Source organism: Schistocerca americana, chromosome 1, assembly GCF_021461395.2.
Source record: "Schistocerca americana isolate TAMUIC-IGC-003095 chromosome 1, iqSchAmer2.1, whole genome shotgun sequence".
In the NCBI taxonomy this organism is placed as follows: domain Eukaryota; kingdom Metazoa; phylum Arthropoda; class Insecta; order Orthoptera; family Acrididae; genus Schistocerca; species Schistocerca americana.
Window position 1 is genome coordinate 701,432,250 of NC_060119.1, and position 13,525 is coordinate 701,445,774.

Sequence of the window (13,525 nt, forward strand, 5' to 3'; positions counted from 1 at the left end):
CCATCCTCCACAAGGCAACAATCGAAAGTGTCTCTTAGCTCCTTCTTGGAGTATGAAACAACAGAGAATCCAATGTGAACATTACAAAGATTATAATCTACATGCTTCTCAATTTAATCTTTGGCGCAGCCTTTAGGGTATTGTATGTCTCTGCGTCGGAGTGTGTCATTACAGCTTCCAGATTGTAGGAACAACAGTACAGTAGATATATCTCTGGAGTGAACATTCGGATGCGCAGAACAGATTTTGTGTCGTCAACACAGATTGCCAGCCAGATTGGACACGTGATCTCGGGACGCCGGAGGTTTGTCGGTAAATCTTTCTCTACATGTAGAATGCCATGAAATCGCTAGTATAAACAGATTCTCTTTGCGTGTGTCATGGATTTGATACAGACGTTTCGGAAACATCATAACAATTTGTGTTTGATGCTTGGAATACACCGGACTACTTTTCGGTATTTTTAATCGTATTGCTGAGTCCGTTGTAATTAATTTTTGCTGTGATAATATTGCGAAACGACTTGACAGCAACCCCAGCGCCTTTTGAAAGTGTCCGAAAAACACCGGAGTTGTTTCCTATTAGAGATTATACCACCTACTTCATCGTCATCTTTTCTCTAGTTTTTGTGCTTTTTTTTCTCCTTCTTGTGGGCTTGCGCATCTCTTTGCTTACGTACTGCTAATACCCAGACGTAGTTATTTAGCGCATTTTATATACGTGCCCACACTACGTTACAGACCGAATAAAAAATGAAAAGAAAAAAAACCGATCGCTCTTTAAATTTTCTACAAAGCTGGATGTACTGTATCATAAATATTAAACATATATATGACACTTTCCACCGTCCTTTCACCACCACCACCTCCTCCCCTGCCACGCCCCCGCGTCCCTCCTCAGCACACACAATATTGCATGATTTTATAATACAGTTACCCCTGCAGCATTTATTTTTGCTCTTTAGTCTCATATGTTGAGTCATAGACCATGTAACATCGCCGAGGAAAGTCTACGATGACACACATGGAGGAGTTTGATGGCATCTTACGTACTAATATTTAACACTTGTTAATCAGATGCTAAAAAACAATAAATTAAAGTCAGTCTCTCTCTCTCTCTCTCTCTCTCTCTCTCTCTCTCTCTGTGTGTGTGTGTGTGTGTGTGTGTGTGTGTGTGTGTGTGTGTGTGTGTTCTCCTTTGATTTTTGCTTCCCGTTCCTTTGATTCTCATTCATTCTGTTGATTTTTTTATTGGTATGAGGATCCCATTGTTGTTACAGAAGTAAACGAAAGAAGTATTTACCCCAGCCTTGTGCAGGTAAAGCTGAAATTTCACTCGGTCCTCCCCCCCCCCCCCCCCCCCCCCCCACACACACACACACCATTATAGTATATATATATTTTTTCAGTTTCTCATCTCTGTTCTGCAAAACGACCTATCCAACCAAGAGTTGAATATTTAACGAAACTGTTTATTCTTGTTACATGGTACCACATGGGTAGTATAATTCAATTTAAAACAAACAAACTGACTATAAATTACGCATGTGTAAGCTATCATAAATGTATACAGGGTGTTACAAAAAGGAAAAAATTCCTCACACACAAATAAAGAAATTATGTTACGTTGCATTTGTCCGGAAACGCTTAATTTCCATGTTAGAGCTCATTTTAGTTTCGTGAGTATGTACTGTACTTCCTCGATTCACCGCCATGATTTCATACGGGATACTCTACCTGTGCTGCTAGAACATGTGCCTTTACAAGTACGACACAACACGTGGTTCATGCACGATGGAGCACCTGCACATTTCAGTCGAAGTGTTCGTACGCTTCTCAACAACAGATTCGGTGACCGATGGATTGGTAGAGGCGGACCAATTCCATGGCCTCCACGCTCTCCTGACCTCAACCCTCTTGACTTTCATTTATGGGGGCATTTGAAAGCTCTTGTCTACGCAACCCCGGTACTATATGTAGAGACTCTTCGTGCTCGTATTGTGGACGGCTGTGATACAATACGCCATTCTAGAGGGCTGCATCAGCGCATCAGGGATTCCATGCGACGGAAGGTGGATGCATGTATCCTCGCGAACGGAGGACATTTTGAACATTTCCTGTAACAAAGTGTTTGCAGTCGCGCTGGTACGTTCTGTTGCTGTGTGTTTCCATTCCATGATTAATGTGATTTGAAGAGAAGTAATAAAATGAGCTCTAACATGGAAAGTAAGCGTTTCCAGACACATGTCCACATAACATATTTTCTTTCTTTGTGTGTGAGGAATGTTTCCTGAAAGTTTGGCCGTACCTTTTTGTAACACCCTGTGTAGAGGAAAAGAGCGTAACTTCTAAAAGTCTTGAAATGGCTATTTTTACAGCTGTGGATTTCAGTTGCCTTTTAAGTGTATGGATACAAAGAAATGACTGTTGCAGATGACCAACGACTTTCCTCAACAGTCTTACACACTTCGCACACATAATAATAGATTTAAGATGTTTATTCAAAGTGCAACCAGAATATCCCAGTGTGTGAAAAGTATTCATACAACAAATTTTCTTCTTTCATGTATTTCCCTTTGCACCTGTAACAACACCAGTAACTCATCATTCCTGCTGAGAATAAACTAACGTTGTAATCGCAACAAATACAGTAATGATATATATTTCGTTGTCTGCGGAAAGCGTAAACAGACGGAGGTATCCCGCGACAACGTGACAATCCAAGGCGCAGAACGCAATGCTCCTCCAGAGATATTTCTACTCAATGTCAAGTCAACGGTACTATAGTAAATTGCTTCTCCTGGGTCTATGGTGTGGTTCAAGCGTGGTGCGTAATGTGTTCTTCACCGTTAGTGTTCAATAGAAAATCAGTTTCAAGTTAAAAAATATTTGACGGTGAAGAATATGCATCTAATATACTTTCGCGAAAAAAGTTTTTATCTCAAAGCAAATATCGTCAAATATGTTTTAAGAAACGGGAAGATAGGTTTTCGTGGGTTAAGCTGGGACCAGACGTGAGTGGAGCGTTTTGTACTTTGTGTAGGAGGTATTTTAGTATTTCGCAAGATGGACAGACTGATCTGAGCGAGCATGCTCAATGCAAGGGACATCAGGTTACCGAAAAGTATAATTCTGAAATTTAAATAAACTGTCAGGCTATTTGTTAACTTATACAGTAAGGAAGAGTATGATAAAAAGCATCGCGTGTGAACGTGATTTAGTGTATCATACAGTGAAACACACCCTAAGTCAGGCCTATTCAAGAGACGGCTTGGCGAGCAAGAGCACACCACCTGAGCAGTGAGTGACGTCATTATACACCGCAGGGGAAGTGCAAATCGTATGCTTTGTGCACAGGAATGGCCGTGTGTTACGTTCGCCGTAGCCTTAGATGCAAGCGTATTACTCGTACGTAATGAGCTCAGAGTAGCTCTTTGTGAACCGATGAAAAGCAGCATTAGGGCCATGTTACGAACCTCGCCGCGAAGGTCAGAAACAGCAACATTAGCTTACAAGACGTCATTGCAGAATGGCTAGCTGCAGTTGTATACGTACAATGTAACAGGTAGTTGCGTGATAAATTTCGTAATAAAATAAGTGTTGTATACTACTATAAAAATTTTCCTTGTAATAAATTACCACGATTTAACAACTTTGTAGCAAAGATTATGTCGATGTTTGGACCTACATACTTGGGCAAGCAGCTTTTTTCCGCACATAAGAAAACGAACTGTACCCTCAGGAGCCGACCCAAAGCTTGTTTTCGAATTAACAGTGCTCAGAAAGCTGTACCAGACACTGACGCTTCAGTGAAAAGTAAAATAAGTAGAGTTCATTGACTTCCAGTGTTTTTATGTTTAATGTGTGAATAACATAGCCATGAAATATAAGTTGGTCTCAGTTTCAACTTCGTCTGAAAACGACATAAATAATACGGTTGCGTCACTCGTAAGAAGTTTCGTGTTTTGTACTTCGCTGCACCATGTTCTTCGACCCATTAATTAAAAGAAATGTGAGTTTCATTCCATTATCATTTCTCATCAACGCACAGGCTTAGGACATCGATTTGTCATAAAAGGCGTTATAGAAGGCGGTTATAGAATAGATTCGTTGACAACAATTTGACGCATCGAACTGCCTTTTTCCGATTCCTTTTCCTCTCTCGTGTGTCATACGCATGTCTTTCGGGCGGGAGCGCACGAAGCGTATTGTGGCCAGTAAACTTACATGATGCCCTGCATTTAAAAGTCCATCATTGATCGTGTTTTCACTGATTTCCTTTATTATAATGTTCACAGTACTATGACTCGTTCCTAATTAGATATATATGGTCACCATCCAAACTGTATTGGTGAACCAACAAATTAAATAGCGTTTTCCAAACAGTGCCACTAACCGCAGTGTTTTATCTGCCCGATGTACCGCAAACGCCAGGAGTGTGCAGCCCGGTTGCGTCTTTGGCCGAGGTGGTCGGAAGATTGTTTGGACAGAGTGCTTCTTCAGAATCCTGGGAATCTTGCCTTCAGAAAACAGCCAATGTCACACCCGTCGTCAGTTGCTTACATGCTTGGCCCTACAGCAGCTTGAGATTTTGTAATAGTGTTCAGAGGCAGACAGTAAGACCATCCCCCCAAGGAGCTCGCCATTCTTTGGTAGGTTCGTGCTTGACTACCACGGGGCCCTAGACTTTGCAGCACTTTTTCTCTTCCGTGCTGTATGTCTATCTTCTTGCTATTATTTTTCCCCTCCCTTGGGGAACATGTCTGGGGTATTATTGGGAATGTTCTGCATTCTTTTGCTGACGTGCGAACAGTCTCAACTTTCTTTTTGGCTCCCTTTTCCTTTCTTTGCTTCCCTTCTCCTCTCACTCCTCCGCTTCGGCGTTTTAGGATCTTCTTTTTCCTTCTTTCTCCCTGTGCACTCCTGAAGGCCGGCCCACGCGTCTGACGCGTAAAAGGTGACTGGGTAACGCGTAATTCCCAGCCCCGGGTCGACAGGTAGGGTTCGCACATACCCCCTGGTACAGGCCAGGCCCAAGGAGGGGTGATTTAACCTTCCCAAATTGCCAGTTGGTCCCTCCATCAGGTGTTTGGAAGGTGTGAACTGAGGTATGAACAAACACCTAAGGTGGGTGCGCCCCCTAGTGAAGGAGGTCTCCCTCAGTTGGAAGAAGCGCGCCATCGGAGACACGGTCAATCATGGCGGATTTCCTCGAAATGAGTCAATCATCCTCTCCATCGACGTCGACGAAACGTAAACCTAATGAGGCTATTGATTCGAAGACCCTTCCCACTGCACCGCAGTTCCTTGTCGTATCACATATTGAAGATAGTCAGTCCTTCGCCACGGTCAATCCGTTTATTATTCAGAAATGTGTTGATGCCATTGCTGGCCCTGTGAAATACTGCTCTCGTTTACGGAATGGCACTTAGATTTTGGAGACGGCTTCTAATACTCAAGCACAACTACTACTTCCTGCCTCGCTTCTCCACGGCTACCCTGTTCGTGTCGAGGCACATAGAACTTTGAATTCTTTCCGTGGTGTAACTTACACCAGGCTGCTTGACAGTCTAACTGAGGCTGAAATACGATCTTACCTCTCTGACCAGAGCGTCATTGCCGTCCATCGTGTAATGAAAAAGGTCGATTCCTCCTTGATGCCCAGCCACACTCTTTTCCTTAAATTTGATAGGGTGGTGCTGCCATCCAAGATGAAAGCAGGCTATGAAATCATCATAGTCCGGCCGTACATTCCGAATCCGATGCGCTGCTACCAGTGTCATCGGTTCAATCACACTAGAACATCTTGGCAACACCCAGCCAAATGCGTAACCTGTGCAGGAATGCACACGAGGATGAAGGTCCGCCTCCTTCTCCCCGCTGTATCAACTGCATGGCGTCCCGGGATTGTCCCGTGTATCCAGATGAGCGGGCTGTTAAAGAGATTCCAGTAAAGGAAAAAGTGCCTTACCAGTAGCTCGCAAGTTACTGACTAGTCGCAAACCCTGTGTTCTCCCGTCTGACACCTATAGTTCAGTTCTTGTTACCCCTCGCTCCATGAAGGACACGGCCACGCAGATATGTGACCTCAAATTTGGCTCTAATGTTATTAAGTCGCCCAGTGTCAAGGTAGCTTCTCAATCACCGCCGCGTCACACGTTAAAATCCGGAACCGTCTAGGGCAGAGAGTTCCAACTTTGGTCAGCGAACCGGGATAGTTGACCGAGTAATATGTGTGACATGTAGTACTTCAGCCATTATTGAGGCCAGAATAAAAAAAAATTCGGAGCCATTGTTTTTCAGCATGCTCTGGCATAATTTTCGGTGTCTCCACCTGAGAATAAATACTAGTTATCTTCGATACAAGGCCCCCTGAGTAGACAACATTCCATTAGAACCACTGACAGCCTTGGGAGAGCCAGTCCTGACAAAACTCTAACATCTGGTGAGCAGGATGTATGAGACAGGCGAAATACCCTCAGATTTCAAGAAGAATATAATAATTACAATCCCAAAAAAGCAGGTGTTGTCAGATGTGAAAATTAACGAACTATCAGTTTAATAAGTCACAGCCGCAAAATACTAACGCGAAGTCTTTACAGACGAATGGAAAAACTGATAGAAGCGACCTCGGGGAAGATCAGTTTGGATTCCGTAGAAATGTTGGGACACGTGAGGTAATATTGACCTTACGACTTATCTTAGAAGAAAGATTAAGGAGAAGAATGCTGAAGATTAGATGGGTAGATCACATAACTAATGAGGAGGTATTGAATAGAATTGGGGAGAAGAGGAGCTTGTGGCACAACTTGACTAGAAGAAGGGATCGGTTGGTAGGACATGTTCTGAGACATCGAGGGATCACCAATTTAGTATTGGAGGGCAGCGTGAAGGGTAAAAATCGTAGAGGAAGACCAAGAGATGAATACACTAAGCAGATTCAGAAGGATGTAGGCTGCAGTAGGTACTGGGAGATGAAGAAGCTTGCACAGGATAGAGTAGCATGGAGAGCTGCATCAAACCAGTCTCAGGACTGAAGACAACAACAACCACCACCTTCGATACTAATGATGAGTGAAGAGAAAAAAAAAATACCCTACAGGTACAGTATAATATGAAAGAACATACTATAAAGCTTGATACAGGAAAGCTGGATTGGTTAAGTTAAAATGTCCTTCTGGATATTCTTGATTTTCATTTTCCATGTCGCCCCCATACTGCGATAGATTCTTTGGTAAAGCCTCGGCCTATTTCCTCACTCTTTTTTTTGTACAGCTTAACTATTGGTTGGTCAGTAATGATATTGAAGCTGACGATCTTTTACATGTGGAGAGGTGCAAAGTAAGAATATGTTCCTATAAATCGCGTTTCCGCATTGAGAGCGGCATATTTCTCCGCACGTGTGGTCTGGCGGCAGCTGAAACAGCATGAAAAAGTACGAATGTATGCAAGGCGGCGTGTTCATCGATTGGTGACGTTGAAGACACGCTACCATTTAGTCCCGCCAGTGCAAGGGGAAAAACAGAAAAAAAGTCGCGTGTGGTAGGACGTGTACACTTATCCAGTGCGCGCTCGTTTCACCAGACAGGGGGGAGTGTTGTGTATTGGTTCCCCGTGATGACTGCACGCGTAGCTCTGCATAATGCGTAATGACGGCGTTAACATTAAACAGTTGCCGAGGGAAGTGGTGGTGCACTGCTATGTTAGTCAGGATGATTTGGATACGAAAGACGTTCGGACGTCTAAATTCGAATTTTCCTTTCCTTCCATAAGTTACTTCAGACACTCACCAGAACGGTTTCTTTGCATAGGTGGTGGCCGATTATTTCTTGGTTTATGTCGTCCATTCTAAGCTTGAGATCCGTCCCTAATAACCCCGACATAGGCGGGAGTATGGTTCAAATCAGCGTCCGACCATCCAGAATGTCGGCAGGTGATGGTTGAAGTGATCACTGTAGCAAGTAGGTATCTACTAATACCGTTATTGCTGGCCCCTGTTTTTAACACAACCGAGGTTGGTTCTTCCTGCACGTCGCTCAGTGACCTGAAGATGGCGTAGTAAAACGCTGAAACTGGTTGCCAAATAAAATGAGGTTGAAAATTGATGGCTGAAAGGGATTTAATTTGACATCCTGAACCTGGTTTAGGTTTTCCGTGATTTCCGTAAATCGCTTCAGACTAATCGCGGGATGGTTCCTTTGAAAGGGCACGGCCGATTTCCTTCCCCACCCTTCCCAAATCTGATGGTACTGCTGACCTCGCTGTTTGGTTCCCTTCCCCAAACCAACCATCGGCGAGACATTATATTCTAACTTTACTTCGCAGCTGTTGGTGGCCTGCAAAATGGCGTGGACACTTAAAACCTGCTAATTACTTTTTTTTTGACATATGCACGACAAATGAAAACAGGAACATAGCAATAAACTAAGCACTCAATGCTATTTCCAAACCTTCGTTTTCACCTTATAGCCACCTAAAAATTACTTGATTATGGACACTTCACGTGCTGGAGATAGTTTCCTCGAATCAAAGCACTCAACGTCACGTCCGAACCGTTCGTCTTTGTCGAACTGCCGCAACAAGTGGTCAGTTCACCTTGTCCGGCTTTCGTTTTAGTTGTGTTTGGATCCCGAATCGTGGATCTGACTTATAATTTCGAATTTCATCCCACACACACACACACACACACACACACACACACACACACACACACACACACACACACACCACATACTGGAGGACGGCGGTTCAAACCCGTCCCCGGCCATTTTTATTTACGTTTTCCGTGATTCCCCTAAATCGCTTCAGGTCAGTGGTGGGATGGTTCCTTCCGAAGGGCACGGCCGATTTCCTTCCGCATTCTTTCCTAATACGAGCTTGTGCGCCGTTTCTAATGATCTCGTTGTCGACGGGACCTGAACGCTAATCTCCTCCTCCTCCGCAGTAGACGCGGTTCAGCGTCAGATATACAGTTATTATAACAACAGAGATAGGCTTACATTAGAAACGTTTCGCACGACATTGATACCAAATTTTTAAGGGCTGCAATTCATCGTTACTATTTGGAATATCAGTCATAAATGTAATAGCCGTAGCGTAGTGCTTAGGGCATTAACCTGCCTTGTTGAACATCTTCAGTTCGAAACTCGTGAAACACAGTGACTTTCTTTATTTTTAAATGTAACCAAAAACTTTTATTTTTAGTAAGTTAATTGATTTAAATTTAGTTTTTTAATTTCTAATGCTTTACTGAGTCGTTTTCGCTGTAGTATTGGCTCTTTTATTTGCCCTTATATTTCTTCCTATCATTCTTCTTTCATGCGGAGTCTGCCGGAATCGTCTATCATCTAAAACAAGTTCCAACCAGGACTGCTCGCGGGTTGCTAAAGCGGCAACTCGTGTAGTCAGTGTGAGGATAGATTCAGGTAATCAATGAATGACAGCGAGAAATTACAGTATGTTTTATAGCGCTGAAACTGAACTTATCTGTCTTGCGCCCGGTCATAGAGGTTAGCATTAGGACGTGAACAAAGCAGTTGGGATTTTAGTACTGCCGCAGATTGCTGACCGTCGTTGTAACAAAACCATTGCACGTCACCAGGTTGTAGTTAGGTTGCTACAAAATGCATCGTCTGCTGCAGCTGAGTCACTGGTTACTTAAAATCAGCTGTCGACAGAGCATCTCACATTTCCGTCCTACCTCACTGCGACCGCTTCCAGCATTGCTCCGCATTACACATTAACAGCATTTGTGAAGTGACACCCCGTACGTGTGTGTGTGTGTGTGTGTGTGTGTGTGTGTGTGCGTGTGCGTGCGTGCGCCCACGCGCACGCACGCACGTCATTTATTACGAAACGGTAGTCGACAGTCGATGTGGCAACACCGTAGCGGCAAGTGACAGTCGTCAACTATTAAGTAATTTTAAACGGAGAAAACTCGTGAATGTTATATTGCTGGCCACCAAAGAGATAAGATGATGAAACATCCTGGCAGATTAAAACTGTGCCGGACCGAGACTCGAACTCGGGACCTTTGCCTTTCGCGGGCAAGTGCTCTGCCAACTGAGCTACCCAAGCACGACTCACGCTCCGTCCTCACGGCCTTACTTCTGCCAGTACCTCGTCTCCTACCTTCCAAACTTTCAGGAGTGCTAGTTCTGCAGGTTCGCAGGAGAGCTTCTGTAAAGTTTCGAAGGTAGGAGACGACGTACTGGCAGAAGTAAGGCTGTGAGGACGGGGCGTGAGTCGTGCTTGGGTAGCTCATTTGCCAGAGCACTTGCCCGCGAAAGGCAAAAGTCCCGAGTTCGAGTCTCGGTCCGGCACACAGTTTTAATCTGCCAGGAAGTTTCATATCAGCGCACACTCCGCTGTAGAGTGAAATATTTCATTCTAGATAAGATGATGTTAAAACCCTGTCTTACATTAATCTACGTAGTACTGTAAAAAGGAAAGCTGAAAGAAAACTGCACTAGGCAGTTACTCGTGTATGTGCGGTTCACGTAATGCATTTGGAACTCTATCGTTGTTTTAGTACTCATTTACTGCTTTGCCGTGGTGCCGATATTTACTTTCCTGTGATTTGATGTCACATTAATTCTACTGTATATGGTTATCTCCGTTGTGTTATTTTACGTGTTCCTCTAGAATGTGTTTTTTTATTTTGCTCCCCAAATAGCAAAACTCCTTTACTACTTTAAGTATCTCATTTCCTAATCTAATTCCCTCAGCATCACCCGACTTAGTGGAATTAAATACAAGGGGAGCGGGAATGAAAGAACACGCTGAAAATAGAAATGAAAAATAACTTGACCGTGAAATAAAAACAAAACTATGACCAAAATAAGGTCATTCGAAAGTACACATCTCTGCGAAATCAAAAGTAACTGCTAGGGAACATTAAATACCTTGTTGCCACGTTGTGCGTTGCAACATGCTTGGCTCCTCCTTGCCATTCGGGACGACGACAGTTCAAACCTGCATCCGGCCATCCTGATATAGGTTTTCAGTGATTTCTGTAAATCGCGTCAGGCAAATGCCGGGATGGTTGCTTTGAAAGAGCACGGCCGACTTCCTTCCCCATCCTTCCCAAAACCGATGGGTCTGATGACCTCGCTGTTTCGTTCCCCTGACTCGAATCAACCAAACAACCAACCTCCTTGGCATGTTGTCCATATGGTGGTAGAGACGTTTCTGCGTAAGTTGTCAACTTCTCCGATGACAGCACAAGTGAGGTCATTCAGTCCTGCGAGCCAAACTGCAAGTTTCCACTGGTCACAAACATTTTCTATCGCTTCATGTCTGCATATACCGCAGGTTCACCGCTGCCTCCTGTAGGAAGGTGTCGACAGGGTGAGCGCAGTGTGCTCGTGTATTACCCTCTTGCAAAGCAAATCCTTCTGTCGGGCTAGATAATAGGTTGGAGGATCCAGCACCGATATAACGCAGTCCTTAAAGTACCTTATGTAGCAAAGAGAGACGGCTGACACTCGTACATGACACTAACCCAAAACGTCACTGACCAACCTCCTTTCTTTCGCCGCCCATCGCAGTGCTGAGGTGTTGGTATTGTTTTTTGTTTGTAATTGACACAAGCAGAATTGATAGCGTGGAGACGGTTGCGTACTGCCTAGCTCGAATCATTCGTGCTAGCTGTCTGCAAAAAGACAGTGCGGCGTCCTGTTGCAGTCTTCTCGCAGTACGTGCGAGTCATAATTCGTAGGCAGTGGACATCAGCAGGTGTTGGTGATAAGGAAGGCCGCCATTGTCTTGTGTTTCATGTGGAGTATTCGCGTGATGATGCTTCCGTGTAAGGCATTTTCCGGGCATCTTCCCCTACTGTCATCCCTTCTTGCCGTGGAGTGACAATACGCTCACGGTGTAAACTTCAAATGATACTTCGAGGCATGTCAACAGATTGAACAATTCTATCTGAGTCACAGTAACTCGTTCACGACGGGACACACAGCGCACTATGTCCATCTCTAATGATAATGAAGCTTTACTTTCACCTCTCTTATGTAGGCGGATGTGCGAAGCAATTTTCTGTGGTAAAAAGGGAATTCAGAAAGTTTTATTGTTTAAAAAAATCACAGACTACGCATGACATGAGGGTATGGAAGCCTATCTTGGTGGCATCTATCCACAGTGCAGTTACATTATTCCGTTCCAGCTGGCCTATTAAGTCTATGATCCACAGGAGAAAAGCGGGTTGAACTCTTGGAACGCAGTAAGCACTTTCCAGTACTGATAAGAACGCTACGATCTCACGGGGAGGACATTATTAAAGACACTCGAATGTAAACAGCGAAAAGTCAGTGCTGATTACCGACCGAATCAGGTCTAGGACGCAGGGATGTTGGTGGGACGTTGACTATCCGCCGCCATTGGTACTGATACGACCTGACAACGCTGAAGCTGATGGTGTATAGGTGTTTCAGGGGACAGTGTATAATAGTAAAGCGATGACGTCGCAAACGTGACAGTACTGCGAAATAGACTGCAATTTGTTATCTATCAAAAGTTACAGTTCAATTTTGGAGTGGCGCAAAAGTTCTTAAAGTCGCCATACATCGCACGTTGTTGGAATTGGTGCCTCCGCATATATATTTTAGGTGTATATTAGTACTATGTATCACGAGGAAAGTAACTGCTAGTACACTGCATATACTTATTTGAGTATTAATCATGCCTCCAGCTGTTTTTCTTTAAAAAAGGCAAGAAATGTATCCCGATTATCACAATATTATCAGACGCAGCAAAAAAACACCGGATGAAATAAAGCCACGACCAAGAATCGAATACAGTCCTGCAGTTTGGTAACCTAATGCCTCGACCACCGACCTCACTCTGCTAGAAACGTAGAATGAAAACACAAAAACGTTAATAACTTGAACATTATTAACTTCACGCTTCATATTAATAAACAGTGATTGCTTTTTAACGATCTTTCGATGTGTAGCATTGGAAAGACGATTTTTCGTCGTCAACTCTGACCCTGATTTTGTAAAAAGCCAGGTAGTGTCTAGCAAAAAGCCGTAATAAGTGTTACTTTATTATCAATATAGAATGTCTTTGTAAAACTTGATCAAAATCGGTGACCCACGGGTCAGACCTTTCTGTTAGAGGTAAAAGAATGAGGCGGAGTAGAAATAATAACTGTTGTTCAGTGGGATAGTGCGACCACAACAGGTCGGAGAGATTCCGGTTGCAGCAGGACGACGGACGGGGGAGTATTGACAGGGAACGGTGGTGAGGAGTTGTCGCCTTTGTTCCGGTGGCAGCTGTACCAATAGGCCCGCCAGCAAGCAGCCGGCAGCCGGCTGGCTCTGCTTCCGTCACGGGTTGCGTCACGGGGCGGCGGCCGCTGCTGCTGCTGCACCAGTGGTTACCGCCATTGTTCAGCAACTCCTCTCACACGCCACAGCTGTCGCCGCGCCGCGCCAGTCACGCTTCCCAAATGCACAGCGCTCGTCTCGTCTCGCCTGGTGGTTGTGTGGGACCCCTGTCAGGATTTCAGTAGCCTAACC

General features: G+C 44.3%; 1 protein-coding gene across 1 annotated transcript in view; it reads left to right on the top strand.

Moving 5' to 3' along the window:
* LOC124609569 overlaps positions 1-13,525 on the top strand; it is a 409,000-nt gene that overhangs the window by 86,547 nt on the left and 308,928 nt on the right. The gene's annotated exons all lie outside the window — the stretch shown is intronic.